At 43.9% G+C, this 15,773-nt stretch overlaps 1 protein-coding gene across 1 annotated transcript in view; it reads left to right on the top strand.

The window, feature by feature from the left end:
- GJC2 (gap junction protein gamma 2) overlaps nt 1–15,773 on the top strand; it is a 127,781-nt gene that overhangs the window by 20,050 nt on the left and 91,958 nt on the right. The window contains exon 2 of the mRNA XM_082257712.1: nt 4,514–4,617. The gene's annotated coding sequence lies outside the window, so the exon portion shown is untranslated. The remainder of the gene's footprint in view (nt 1–4,513; nt 4,618–15,773) is intronic.

Raw genomic sequence — 15,773 nt, forward strand, 5'->3', positions numbered from 1 at the left:
TCCCCCAAATCCCCCCCTTCCCCAAAAAAATTACCCCTCCTAGCATAAATCCGGTACTCGTCCACCCCACTCCAACCCCCCCCCCCCAGTACAAATTCTCCCTCCAATCCCCCCTCCTAGCAGAAATACCCCCAATCATCCCTACTAGCACACATTTCTCCAACCCCTCCCAGATAAAAATCACCCCTCTTACCACAAATCCTCTTCTCCTCAAATTTTCCCTCTGAGTACACATCCCCCCCAGCCACACTCCAAACCCCCCTCCCCCCCAGCATAACCCCCCCCCCCCCACACACACACACACACACACACATCCCTAATAGCACAAATCCCCCACCCCTCCAAAAATAAAAATCACCCCTCCTAACACAAATCCTCTCCCCCTCAAATTTTCCCTTTGAGTATACATCCCCCCACTCCAAATCCCCCCAGCACAAACCCCCCCTCCTAGCACAAATACCCCCCAATCATCCCTACTAGCACAAATCCTCTTCCCGCTCAAATTTTCCCTCTGCGTACACATCCCCCCCCCAGCCCCACTCCAAATTCCCCCAGCACAACTCCCCCCAATTTAACCCCTAGCACAAATACCCCCAATCATCCCTACTAGCACAACCCCCCCCCCCCCCAAAATAAAAAATAAAAATCACCCCTCCTAGCACAAATCTCCTCCCCCCTCAAATTTTCCCTTTGATTACACATCCCCCCACTCCAAATCCCCCTCCCCATTCACCCTCCTAGCACAAATACCCCCCAATCATCCCTACTAGCATAAATCCTCTTCCCCTCAAATTTTCTCTCTGCATACATTCCCCCCTACCCCACTCCAAATCCCCCCAGCACAACCCCCCCCTCCCCCAATTCCCCTTCCTAGCACAAATACCCCAATTATCCCTACTAGCACAAATCTCCCCCTCCAAAAAAAAAAACACCCCTCCTAGCACAAATCCTCATCCCCTCAAATTCCACATCCCCCCACTCCAAATCCCCCCTCTATCACTAATCCCCCCCCCAATCCCCCCTAGCTCTAGCCCCCCCCCCCTTTTCCCTCCTAGCATAAATACCCCCAAATCATCCTTACTACCACAACCCCTCCAAAATAAATAAATCACTCCCCCCCAGCACAAATTCTCTTCCCCTCAAATGTTCCCTCAGAGTACACATTCCCCCACTTCAAATCCCCCCAACACAATTTAACCCCCCCCCCCATTCCCCCTCCTAGCACACATGCCCCCCAATTACTCCCCCACAGTCCATATCCCCCCCAGTGCCAATTCTCCCTCTAATCCCCCCTACTAGCAAACCCCCATCCAAAAAAAAAAAAAAAAATGTTCCCTTCTAGCACAAATACCCTCCACCCTCTACCATATCTCTTCTAGTACAAATCCTCTTCCCCCATTCCCCCTCCCAACACAAATCCCCCTAAACCACCACTCCTAGCACACCCCCCCCCCCCAATATCATCTCCTAGAACAATTATTACCCCTGTCACCCCTCAAATTCTCCCTCCCAACACAAATCGCTCTCGCCCCAATCTCCTTGCACAAATCCCTCCTTCTAACACAAATCCTCTTTCCTATCCCCCCTCCCAACACAAATCCCCCCAAATCACCACTCCTAGCACATCCCCCCCAAAGTTCCTCTCCTAGAACGATTATTACCCCCATCACCCCTCAAATTCTCCCTCCCAACACAAATCACCCCTGCCCCCCACCTCATATGATACCACAGTTCCCAGGGCAGCCATCCTTTCTGCCCACCCCTTTTGCCGGCCCTGGTGCAACCTCTCTATGATTGTCACAGGGACAGGAAGTCAGGAGAAATCTCCCCAGCGGGGAGGGGAGCTGGGGGAGGGGGTCACAGGGACAGGAAGTCAGGAGAAATCTTCCCAGCGGGGAGGGGAGGGGATTTGGGAGGGGGGGGTCACAGGGACAGGAAGTCAGGTCACAGACAAAAATAAAAACACCTGACACAGATTTTTAACTCCTCCCCTCTCCATCCCAAATTAAGGAAACAAAATGTACAGTAGTTCAGCTTTACTGGAAGTCTGCAGGGTGTAATTATTAAATGTTCGTTGGTGAATGTCCCAAGCATTCGCCCGGCCATCGCGAATTCTGAATTTTGCTTAAAGTATAAAAAAGGGCAAAACTTGATGGTTAAAAAAAAAGTAAAAAAATAAATAAATGAAAAACTGACAGGGGTTATATCCCTCTCTTTAGAATCCAAAAAAAAAAAAAAATAAATACAAATAATTTTTGCCTATAGTTCTACTTTAATATGTTGATTTCCTATGATTGTCAGCTCCATCTAGTGGCCTTAATGCAGTATTTTTCCTACCTATACCTAAATCAGGAAAATACTGCATTATGGCCACTAGATGGAGCTGACGATCATAGGAAAATCGCTCTATTAAGCAAAATATAGTCCGAATTTGCAGCGGCTGGACGAGTGCTTGTGACATTCGTCCAAACATTTTAACCCTAACACCACCTTCCGCGGCTCTCTCGCGCTCTCCCATCCGACCCCAGATCTCTCCATAAAGAGAACCTGTCACATATGCCAATTTCTGTCGGAAAGGATGTTTACGTTCCTTGTGACAACAATAAAAGTGATAAAATTAATAATAAAATAAAAATAATCTAAAAAAAATAATGAAATAGGAAATATTAAAAAATAAATAAATACTAAAATAAAATTAAATGTAAAAATAATACTAAAAGAAAAGAAAACAAATATTAAAATAAAAAAAGGGAAAATAAATAATAAAATAAAAAAATAGGAAAATAAATAATAAAATAAAAAATAGCAAATACTAAAATAAAATGAAGTGTAAAAATAATACTAAAAGAAAAGAAAACAAATAATAAAATAAAAAATGGGAAAATAAATAATAAAATAAAAAATAGGAAAATAAATAATAAAATAAAAAAATAGCAAAATAAATAATAAAATAAAAAACAGCAAATACTAAAATAAAATTAAATGTAAAAATAATACTAAAAGAAAACAAATAATAAAATAAAAAATGGGAAAATAAATAATACAATTAAAAAATAGGAAAATAAATAATAAAATAAAAAATAGCAAATACTAAAATAAAATTAATTGTAAAAATAATACTAAAAGAAAACAAATAATAAAATAAAAAAATGGGAAAATAAATAATAAAATTAAAAAATAGGAAAATAAAAAATAAAATAAAAAATAAGAAAATAAATAATAAAATAAAATATAGCAAAAGTAAAATTAAATGTAAAAATAATACTAAAAGAAAACAAAACAAATAATAAAATGAAAAAAAATAGGAAAATAAATAATGAAATAAAAAATAAGAAAATAAATAATAAAATAAAATATAGCAAAAGTAAAATTAAATAAAATAAATAAAAATTAAAGCAACAGTGAAAAAATAAATAAATTATTAATTAAAAAAAACTTAAGGTGCCCCCCCCCCCCCGTGCTAGCACCCAAAGATGAATGCGTATGTCTGTCCCGCAGGCATGCAAACAGCGATCATCCCACACATGTGAGGTATCACTTTGAATGTCAGATCATGGGCAGTAATTCTAGCATGAGACCTCCTCTGTAAATCTAAAGTGGTGACCTGTAAAGACTTTTAAATCGTTGCCTATGGATGGTAAAATTGACATAGTTTGGCGCCGTTGCACGTGCATGCGCATTTTTAAAGCGTAACATGTTTGGCATCTATTTACTCATCTTTTAAATTTAAAAAAAGAAAATTGGGTTTTGTGTTGTATTTTTTTTGCATTAAAATTCAAAAAAGTTTATTTTTTCCCCCCAAAATTGCATTTAGAAAACTGTTGTGCAAATACCGTGTGATAAAAAAAATTCTGAAACCCTCTAATTTATTCTCTAGCACAAATAGAATAAATATATAATGTTTGGGGGGTTCTAAGTAATTTTCTAGCAAAAAAAAAAAAATGTAAATTATTGTTGCATGTGAAAAAAAAGTGGCAGAAAAAGCCCGGTCTTCAAGTGGCTAGAGAAATAATTATTATTATTTATTTTAAATATTTTTTTAATATTTTTTTTTAAATAAAATGATCAAAAAAAAAGAAACAGTAGCAATGTAGCATCAAAAGTTTTATTATAGTTTTTTTATTTTTTGATTAACTGATTCATTGGGTGGTAATCGATAACCCCTGAATGTGTATTAACACTTCACTAATCATTGCTATTGATTGTCAGGGCTCCCCACATTATCCAGCGTCATTCTGTAGTGCCAGGGAAGATCAGGTCCCGGTAACAAGTGAAACTACATCAGAGAGCTCTGGATGGTCACAGGACACTGATATTATCATTTTTACTTTTTAAAGTTTGTCCTGGAACACAGCATCACTTGACTCTGTCCTTTGTGGTTTATCCCCTGACACAATCATCCCGTCCCCGGTACAATGGGGTCATTGAGGGTCCTGACATGACGTTCCTTGCACTAAGGGGACGGCGGCCCCGGATGACAATAATCAATTGTCTTCTCTTGTTGTGTCCCCAGATCTGGTCACCTCCAGTCCGACATACGTCCATTCCTGGCAGGGGATGCTGTGAGAAGCCCGAAGATTTAAAATATCGACTTTATTTTTCCTTCTGAGCGAAAAGGTAACAATTTATTATTATTATTATTATTTTGCCATAAAGTTTATTATTATTATTAATATTATTATTATTATTATTATTAAGTGAAAAGGTAACAATTTATTATTATTATTATTATTATTATTATTGAGCGAAAAGGTAACACTTTATTATTATTATTAGTATTATTATTTTTAATAATAATAATAATAATAATAATAATATTATTATTATTATTATTGAGCGAAGAGGTAACACTTTATTATTATTATTAATATTATTATTATTATTATTATTATTAATAATAATAATATTATTATTGAGCGAAAAGGTAACACTTTATTATTATTATTATTAATAATATTATTGCTATTAATAATTTTATTATTGTTTGTGTTACCAGAAAATCAGAGCTGTACTGGGAAAGGAAGGATTGTGTGTGTGTTATCTATATAAAAAAAAAAAAGTTAGAGCGGCACTCACGGGTCTTGAAAGGTGAACGCACAATAACGGTTTTCTTGCGTTCACCTTCCAAGACCCACGAGTGCTGCTCTTTCTTTTGGTTTAAATGCACTTCAGTCTCTGCTGTGCTCCCGGGCCAATTTTTATTTTTTTTTAATCTCTGATTTCTGTGTGGTGGCAACCATTGGATAATATATATATATATATATATATATATATATATATATATATATATATATATATAATTGTTATTTATTATTTTTTTACTTTTCTTAAATCTATAAATCAACCAAACAACATTTTGAAGGAAAAAAAACAAAAGTATATAAAATCTGATAATTTTTTATTTTTCTATATATATAAATATATACATATATTAAGCATTTAATTGTATATTTTTTACATTCAAATATATATATATATATATATATACATATATATATATATATATATATATATATATATATATATATATATATATATATATATATATATTTAATTTAATATGTATATATATTTTATTATTATTATTATTTACTTTTTTTAAATCTAATATCAAATAAAAAATATATAAATATATATATATATTATGTACAATAATGTATAATACGATATCGTGTCTATAGCTCTGCAAATGCCGGAATATACCATATTTTGTAGACAATATAACTTTCACACAAACCAATTATATATTTATATATTATAATTATACACTTTTTTTTTTTTTTTTAATATACCAAAGACACGTAGCCTAAATGTATGAAGAATTTTGATTTTATTAAATATGTTTTATAACAGAAATTAGAATTTTATTTATTTTTTTTTTTTCAAAATGTCCTTTTTTTTCCAATAAAAATCCCAGTGGTGAGCAAATACCTTCGGACACAGGTGATCACAGATCAGGGTAAAGGGCCAATCACAGCAGCCCTGTACAATGTGTTTAGCTGTGTTCAATCACAGCTGATTGTGATGTAAACACACTTGCTGGTTATTGGCATTTCTTTCCTCATGCTGTCACAGAGTAAGGGGAGGAGAGCCGGTAACCAGCAAGCGTGAAAGGGGACTTCTACAATGATAATCAGTGTCCTGATTATCAGTGCAGCCCCAACAGTGCCCATTAGTGCTGCCCATCAGTGCCAATCAGTGCTGCCAATCAGTGCCACCTATAAGTGCCCATCAGTACTGCCTATCAGTTCCCATTAGTGCCACATATCAGTGCAGTCTATCAGTGCTGCCTATCAGTGCCAATCAGTGCTGCTAATCAGTGCCACCTATCAGTGTGGCCTATCAGTGCCCATTTCTTTCCTCATGCTGTCGCAGCGTAAAGAGAGGAGAGCCGGTAACCGGCGAGTGTGAAAGGGGACATCTACACTGATAATCAGTGTCCTGATTATCTGTGCAACCCCAACAGTGTCCATCAGTGCTGCTTATCAGTGCCCATCAGTGCTACCTATCAGTGCCAATCAGTGCTGCCAATCAGTGTGGCCTATCAGTGCCCATCAGTACTGCTTATCAGTTCCCATTAGTGCCACATAGCAGTGCAGCCTATATCAGTGCCTATCAGTGCTGCCAATCAGGGCCACCTATCAGTGCCCATCAGTGCGGCCTATCATTGCCCATCAGTGCAGCCTATCAGTGCCCACCAGTACTGCCTATCAGTTCCCATTAGTGCTGCATAACAGTGCTGTCTCATCAGTGCTGCCTCACCAGTGCAGCCTATGAGTGCCGCCTATCAGTGCCCATCAGTACCGCCTATCAGTTCCCATTAGTGCTGCATAACAGTGCCGCCTCATCAGTGCAGCCTATCAGTGACTATGAGTGCAGCCTATCAGTGCCCTCCAGTACCACCTATCAGTTCCCATTAGTGCCGCATAACAGTGCAGCCTCATCAGTGCCGATCAGTGCAGCCTATCAGTGCCACCTATCAGTGCCAATCAGAGCAGCCTCATCAGCGCAGGTCTCTTCAGGAGAAAAATTACCTTTATGCAAAACAGAAACTAAGAAAAACTTTTTCTTTTAATCAGATTTTTGGTCTTTTTTTAGTTTGTTTAGCAAAGAATAACCCCCCCCCCCCCCAGTGGTGATTAAATACCATCAAAAGAAAGTTCTAAAAATAAATTCTAAAAATGTAATTTGGGTGCAGTGTTGCATGACCGCGGAACTGCCATTCAAAGTGTGACAGCGCTGAAAGCTGAAAATTGTCCTGGGCAGGGAGTGGGTGAAAGTGCCCGGTAGGCAAGTGGTAAATATGCTTTAGGCCAGTGATGGGGAACCTTGGCACCCCAAATCTTTTGGAACTACATTTCCCATGATGCTCAACTACACTGCAGAGTGCATGAGCATCATGGGAAATGTAGTTCCAAAAGATCTGGGGAGCCAAGGTTCTCCATCACTGCCTTAGGCCATACGCACACTGGGCATTTAGCCCCGGGACATGAGGCTCTGGTGTTTAGGTGTGGGTAGAAGGCACCGGAGCACCATCCAGTATTGCTGCCCGCAGCCTGTAAAGCTCTCTGAGAGAGCTGCTGTGGTTGGAGGGTGCACCATATGGTAGTAAAGATTAGGGAAGTTTCAGTGGTGGCTGGTGCTCCATGGGCTGGAGGGGCGGCAGACGGACCGCACCATACCCCCCCCTGGACCACACCAGGCCACACACCATACCTCCCCCCCAGGACCACAGCAGGACCCCCGGCTCTCTCACCCTGCCTGGACATCTGCGGCGGCGGCTTCGGCTTCTTTACCCCTCCTCTTCTGCATCTCCTCCCTCCTCCTCCATGCCCAATGGCATGGCTTCTCCTTTTGGCCAATCAGGAAACTGGTCTCGGGACCCGCTTCCTGATTGGCCAGGAGGAGGATCCATGTGACAATAGGGAATATTCATTCGCTATTGTCACACAACTGGGTGGGCACTGCGCCCCTAGCCCACTTTTTTTTTTAGCCTATTAGAGCCTCTGGCTCTAATCACATGGCTAAAAAAAAAAAGCCCCATTGAACTCCATGCGTCCGGCACCCTGCATGTAGATTAGGGGGCCGGACGCATGAATAGGGGGGGCGGCGCCCCTGCGCCCCAATGCACCAGCCGCCACTGGGCAGTATGCACTCTTTGTTTTGGGTTTAGATACACTTTAACGCATGAAAAAAATGCACCCATCAGGGGCGTAACTACAGGGGATGCAGGGGTTGCAATTGCACCTAGGCCCCATGCTCCAGGGGGCCTGTGCGGCTCCCCTGTACACCTGGATAGGAGGGGGCAGCATGTAGAGAAATCACTGTCCTCCTTTTTCTTCCTGTATCTGCAGGAGGAAAATGGAGGAGATTGGTTCCTCTGTATACTGCCCCCGCCACTCCTCCTATCCAGGTCATTTGTGTTCTGCTGTCTCTGGGCCCCTGTGTGCTCCCCTGGTCCCCCCCCCCCTTACTGTGCTGCCCCCCCCCCCCCCACTGTGCTCCCTCCCCTCTCCTGCCGGCTGCTGCAAGGGATGTGTTGCAATAGAGAACCAGGAAGGGGGTCAGTAAATATGTAATTTACCAGCTCCTTCCTTTTCTGAATGGACAGAGTCATAGTCAGTGACATTGTAAAAATGTTTTTTTAAAAATAATACAATTGAAATACCAAAAAATAAAAGCTACTGACACCAGTGGGTGAACTTCCAGGATCGCAAAGGTCACACTTGCCACCGGGCCCTGGCATTCCACCACCGTGGGGAGGCTCCAAGATGGCAGGAAGGGGGCCCCACTGCAGAACTTGTGAAAGGGTCCTGACCATGATAAAGGGCCCCGCAACGAGAGTAAAGGCCCCCGGGATCAGTGGGAAGAGCCCCAGGCTTGAATGGAAGTGTCCCCCGGGAAGGGGTCCAGGGGGCCCTTCATGGATTCTTGCACCGGGGCCCTGAAGGTTCTAGAAACGACTCTGGCACCTTCTGTCCTTTTTGCCTTGTTACAGAAGTTCCCAGCTGATGGAACGAACGTCAAACAAATGTCCTGCTTTACCTACTGACCATTGTGCACACATTCAGGGACAGTTAGGTGGCTTGATATGTCCTAAAGAATTTGTGCAGAGAGGTTTTTCTCTCTATACAGAAAAAAAAAAACTATCTTGGAAGTTCTCAAGGCTAAGGGTGGTCAGAAGAGGTCTACGTGCCCCCGGCCAACCCTAGACAGTGGCCTTTACTGCCTTCCTTTTCCTCTGTGCTGAAGTTCTTTGAACATTAACTTTTTCACACACCTTGCTCATTCCTTTGTGCCTTCCAGAGGATTGTGAACAAAGAGTTTGGGACATATCGGAAGGCCATTGGGTTCCTGTTATTGCGCACTATATTTAGGCTCTCGGCTATGTTTAGTTTACGCAGCTCCTGGGGATGATGGCAATGAGGATAATGAATGGCTCCCACAGATGTTAACCACTTTACCACCGGAGGATTTTCCTGCTTTACGTCCAGGCCACTTTTTGCGATTTGGCACTGTGCGACTTTAACTGACAATTGCGCGGTCATGCAACGCCGTACCCAAACGAAATTTACGTCCTTTTTTCCCCACAAACAGAGCTTTCTTTTGGTGGTATTTGATCACCTCTGCGCTTTTCATTTTTTGCAATATTAATAAAAAAAAGCGACAATTTTGAAGAAATAACAATATTCTTCTACTTTGACAGTTATAAAATATCCAAAATATTCAATTTTTGTCATATATTTAGGCCAAAATGTATTTAGCTACATGTCTTTGACAAAAAAATTCTCAATGAGCGTATTTTTAACCGCTTTAAGACCGGAAGATTTTACCCCATTCCTGACCAGACCATATTTTGCGATTTGGCACTGTGTTACTTTAACGGACGATTGCGCAGTCGTGCGACGCTGTACCCAAATTAAATTCATGTCCTTTTTTCCCCACAAATAGAGCTTTCTTTTGGTGATATTTGATCACCTGTGCGATTTTTACTTTTTGCGCTATAAACCAAAAAAGAGCGACAATTTTGAAAAAATAACAATATTTTTCACATTTTTTTATATGAAATTCCCCAAAAAATGTAAAAATCTAAATTTTTTAACATTTTAGGCCAATTTGTTTTCTGCTACATATGTTTGGTAAAAAAATCGCAATAAGCGTATTGGTGATTGGTTTGCGCAAAAGTTATCGCAGCTACTAACTACGGGAAATTTATGTCATTTTTATTGTTTTTTTGGTTTAACTAGTAATGGCGGCGATCTGGCGGCGATCTGCGATTTTTTTTTGCGGGACTGTGACATTGCGGCGGACAGATCGGACCCTTGGCTGACATTTTTGACACTTTTGGGGGTACCAGTGACATTACTACAGTAATCAGTGCTATAAATATGCACTGTTACTGTAAAAAGTACACTGGCCGGGAAGGGGTTAACTTTTATTGGTGATCAAGGGGTTAATGTATGCATGGTGCTTACTGACGTGTGTGGGGGGAGGGGATTGTGTGACACAGACACAGATCGCAGGCTCAGCTATGCTGAACCCTGCAATCTGTCCCTGCCTGTCACATAGGAGATCCGCCCGCTTTGTTTACACAAGCAGGCGGATCTCCACACTCGATCCCCGACGATCGGGGAAGAGCGGCGGTGATTACCACCGTTCCTCCCCTGGCCTGACTCCCGCTGTGACTGAATACAGCGGGAGCGAGCCTCCGGCGGTGCGCGCAAGCGCGCCGCCCACAAGGGGAGGAGTCCAGTGACGTAGGTCTACGTCGCTGGACGATAACGAACCACTTTGCCGCAGTAGGGTCAACGTGAGCGGTCAGCAAGTGGTTAAAGAAGCAGAGTTCTGGTAACAGGCAGACAATACTTCTGTCTGAAGCAGCGCTGTGTTTCTGCACTTCCTTACACAATAGCTGATGACCGTGATGAAGGACGTTCCCCTTGTATGCTCCATTGTAGTCCACCGGATGTCTGAGATTCTCATCGTTTCTGGCCACAGACAGGGAAATATTTCACCAGTTTCAGCAAAAGATTAATTTGCTCGCATTCTCAGTGGTGCCCAACCAGGGGCAGACTGGAAATGTTCGGCCTGGGGGGGCAAGTACAAACCAGAGGCCCATGGTGCAGTGACTCTGGCCCCCTCCCACCCTCCAAATCCTCCTCCTGACCCCCATTCCAAACTGAAGCCCTGCTCCAGATACTCTCTACTTATCGGCTGAACCTGGGTTCCTGACCTGGCCAGCAGGGGGAGGTTGTGGGGAGCTGGGGCAGCTCGGTTGGGGCTGGCCAGGGGAGGAGAGTCTCCAGTGGGGCATTGAACCGGCCTCTGCTCAGACACAGTTTACACCATCCATGCTGGGGGGGGGGAAGCCTGCGCTTTGTCCTTGTCTTCACCCACACTTAGTAGGTCAGCGGCAGAGACTTTTTACTCCTTTTCACCAGGAATCCTTTAGGCATGTCTGTGGCAGAAGCGGTGCAGCCTTTTCTATGGGGCATCAGAGCAGCCCAGCGGGCAATTGCCCCCCTGTCCTCCTCCCCTGTGCCCAACTGAGCCTGACCAGGTTTTCCCCAGATCTTCTGTTTGGTGCCTGGCTGGGGAAAGGTCTGTTCCCTTTTTATTGAAGAAAATAAACTTTCCATTATTGGTTGTGGAGATTCTTCACAATCCTGGAAACTCTTGCAGCAGAATGGAAATTATGAGGCAAAGAGAGAGGAGAATACAAATGGCAGACTGAAGTCACCCTGGGCCTCAAAGGTGAAATGTGAGAGAAGGGCACCAGGTCCTAGTGGTGACATTGCAGAATTGGCGTCTAAGGGTCAGTGGTGAAATGGCAAGGGTAGCTTCTAACCTACAATCGTGAACCTGCAGATATGGTTTCCAGAAATGAAATGGTAGAAGTGAACTTCTGGTCTCAATGGTGAAATGGCAACAATGGTCTTCAGCCTCAATGGTGAAATGGTAGAAGTGGCTTCTGGGTCTCAATGGTGAAATGGCAGAGGTAGCCTCTAACCCACACTAGTGAACCCACAGAGGTGGTTTCCAGGACTTAGTGATGAAATGGCAAAGGTGGCCCCCCGGTCTCACTGGTGAAATGGCAGCAATGGTCTCAAGTCCCCAAAGGTGAAATGGTTGAAGTGGCTTCCGGGTCTCAGTTGTAAAATGGCAGAGGTAGCCTCTAACCCAAAATACTGGTGGTTTCCAGGACTTAGTAATGAAATGGCAGAAGTGGCTTTCAGGTCTAACCAGTGAAATTGGAGCAATGGTATCAGGTACTCAATAGGGAAATGGCAGAAGAAGCTTCCACGTCTCAATGGTGAAAAGGAAGATGGTGGCTTCTAGGTTTCAGTGTTGAAATGGCAGGTAGCCTCTAACCTGCAATAGTGAACCTGCAGAGGTGGCTTCCAGGTCCCAATGGTGAAATGGCAGGGGTGGCTTCCAGGTCTCAATGGTGAAATGGCAGGGGCGGCTTCCAGGTCTCAATGGTGAAATGGTACACGTGGCCTCCAGGTCTCAGTGTTGAAATGGCAGGTAGCCTCTAACCTGCAATAATACACCTGCTGAGGTGGCTTCCAAGTCCCAATGGTGAAATGGCAGGGGTGGCTTCCAGCTCCCAATGGTGAAATGGTGGGGGTGGCTTCAAGGTTTCAATGGTGAAATGGTACACGTGGCCTCCAGGTCTCAATGTTGAAATGGCAGAGGTGGCTTCCAGGTCTCAATAGTGAAACAACAGAAGTAGCCTCTAACCTACAGTAATAACTTGCAGAGGTGGCTTCCTGGTCTCAATGGTGAAACCGAAGAGGTGACTTCCAGGTCTCAATTGTGAAATGGTACAGGTGGGCAGATACAGGTACAGATGGTGGGCAGATACAGGTATAAATGGTACAGATGGCCAGATACAGATTCAGGTACAGATGGTGGCTTCTAGATTTCAGTGGTGAAATTGCAGAGGTAGCCTCTAACCTGCAATAGTGAACCTGCAGAGGTGGCTTCCAGGTCCAAATGGTGAAACGGCAGAGGTGGCTTCCAGGTCTCTATGGTGAAATGGTACAGGTGGCCTCCAGGTCTCAATGTGGAAATGGCAGAGGTGGCTTTAAGGTCTCTATGGTGAAACAGCAGAGGTAGCCTCTAACCTACAATAATAACTTGCAGAGGTGGCTTCCAGGCCTCAATTGTGAAATGGTACAGGTAGCCAGATACAGGTACAGATGGTGGCCAGCTACAGATACAGGAACAAATGGTACAGGTGTTCAGATACAGATCCAGGCACAGATGGTGGCTTCTAGATTTCAGTGGTGAAGAGGTGAAATGGCAGAGGTAGCCTCTAACCAGCAATAGTGACCCTCCAGAATGTTTGGGATTTCTAAGTAATTTTCTACTAAAAAATAGTACTAATTGTTACATGTCAGAATAGGCCCGGTCTTCAAGAAGAAACTAACCAAAAAAAAAAAAATACTAAATTTCAATAAATAACTGAATAAGGAACGTTGAAACAAGCCAGCTCTTCCTGTGCCACCTCATGCCCATCATTTTATTCTCTAGGGCCTTTGCTTAAAAAAAGATATATATACCATTTGGGGTAGGGATAGACCAATATGTTTTTTTTAGGGCCGATACCGATATTTTTGTCACAACGTATCGGTATCGGCCGATATGGGCCGATATTTTGTACATTTAAAGTTTTGAAAAACAAAGACAATTTTTGACACAAACCTGGTACTGAACATGTTCATTTTTGTTTAATGCTTAATGGCTGTCTTGCTGGCTGACACCCTGTGGTGGGTGGCTGGCCTGCTGGCACCCTGTGGTTGATGGATAGCTGTCTGGCACCCTGTGGTGGGTGGCTGGCACCCTGTGGTAGGTGGGTGGCTGGTACAGGGGCTGTGGGCGGCTGGCTGGTACAGTGCCTGTGGCTGGCTGGTACAGGGCCTGTAGGTGGCTGGCTGTTTGGCACCCTGTCTGTGGGTGGCTGTCTGGCACCCTGTCTGTGGGTGGCTGGCTGTCTGGCACACTGTCTGTGGATGGCTGGCTGTCTGGCACCCTGTGGTGGGTGGGTGGCACAGGGGCTGTGGGTGGCTGGCTGGTACAGTGCCTGTGGCTGGCAGGTACAATGCCTGTGGGTGGCTGGCTGGCTGGTACAGTGCCTGTGGCTGGCAGGTACAAGGCCTGTGGGTTGCTGGCTGGCTGGCTGGTACAGGCCCTGTGGCTGGCAGGTACAAGGCCTGTGGGTGGCTGGCTGGTGCAGGGCCTGTGGGTGGCTGGCTGGCTGGTACAGGGCCTGTGGCTGGCTGGTACAGAGCCTGTGGGTGGCTGGCTGGCTCTTTGGTACAGTGCCTGTGGCTGGCTGGCTGGTACAGGGCCTGTGGATGTGGGTGGCTGGCTGGCACTGGGCTGCTGTGGGTGGGTGTATGGCTGTGATACACTCCCATGAGACTAGTCCCGACTCCAGATGAGGCTGTCCAATGCGAGGGAGGCGGCCTAAGAAGTCAGAATGACGTCACAAAAATATCAGCAATATTAGCCAGTTCCGGGACCGATACCGATATATCGGGGAAAGTGCATATCGGCCACCGATATATCGGCCTTGCCGATAATCAGTCTATCCCTAGTTTGGGGGTTCTAAGTAGGGATAGACCAATATTTTTTTTCAGGGCCAATACCGATACCGATATTTTGGTCACAACGTATCGGTATCGGCCGATATTGGCCGATATTTTGTACATTTAAAGTTTTGGAAAATAAAGACAATTTTAGACACAAATCTGGTACTGAACAGTTTGTTTATTAACATTGTTAACATGAAAGGCTCGTTCTTCACACCTTACCTGCATGAAAACTGATAGAAAAACCGCACAGCTTTCACTTTCAGGGACATCAGTTTCACATCATGTGAACGAACGAGTCCTAGAAGAGTAGACAACTGTGAGAAATAAAGTGCTGGGAAAATAATAACTAAAGGCTTCCCAAACAAAATTTACATAAACTGCTGCAGTAGTGCACTCACTGTCTGCAATGATTAAATCTAGTAGCTGCACTGCAGTGCAAAATACAGTGAACTGGACACCAGTACTACTCACTTTCAATACTCCCAGTTAAGTAGAAGAATATTATAGTGCAGAAGGCATAACATTTCAGCATGTTCACCAGTTAAACGGCTTCTTTTCATAAATTGCTGCCACTTCATTAAAAACACGCTCACTTGATACCGAGGAAGGAGGAGCAGAAAGAGTTCCTTCTAGCATGAGAGGCAAGTCTTTTGTAGCGTGCCTCATTTTCTTTCCACCACTAAAGAGGATCACAACTTCTTCTGTCAATTACTGGTTCCTTCAAATAGAGATGAAGTTCATCATCCAGGCTCATTATTGCAGATTCAGAAGAATCCTCCTCATGAGGCCCCAAAAAACATTGAACATGTCATCTATTCGACCACAATGAAGTTTCTCTTCTGTCCATTGTCCTTTTGGACATTTTCTCTTTTTTTTTTGCAGCATCCTGCTTTTCCAGATGGCTGGCTGACCCCCTGTGGTGGGTGGCTGGCACCCTGTGGTGGTGAGTGGCTGTCTGGCACCCTGTGGTGGGTGGGTGGGTGGCTGGCTGGCACCCTGTGGTGGGTGGCTGGCTTGCTGGCACCCTGTGGTGGGTGGCTGGCTTGCTGGCACCTGTGGTGGATGGCTGCCTTGCTGACACCCTGTGGTGGTGGGTGGCTGCCTTGCTGGCACCCTGTGGTGGTGGGTGGCTGCCTTGCTGGCACGCTGTGGTGGATGGCTGGCTTGCTG

Source organism: Pelophylax lessonae (genome assembly GCF_965119305.1).
Source record: "Pelophylax lessonae genome assembly, chromosome: 5".
NCBI lineage: Eukaryota > Metazoa > Chordata > Amphibia > Anura > Ranidae > Pelophylax > Pelophylax lessonae.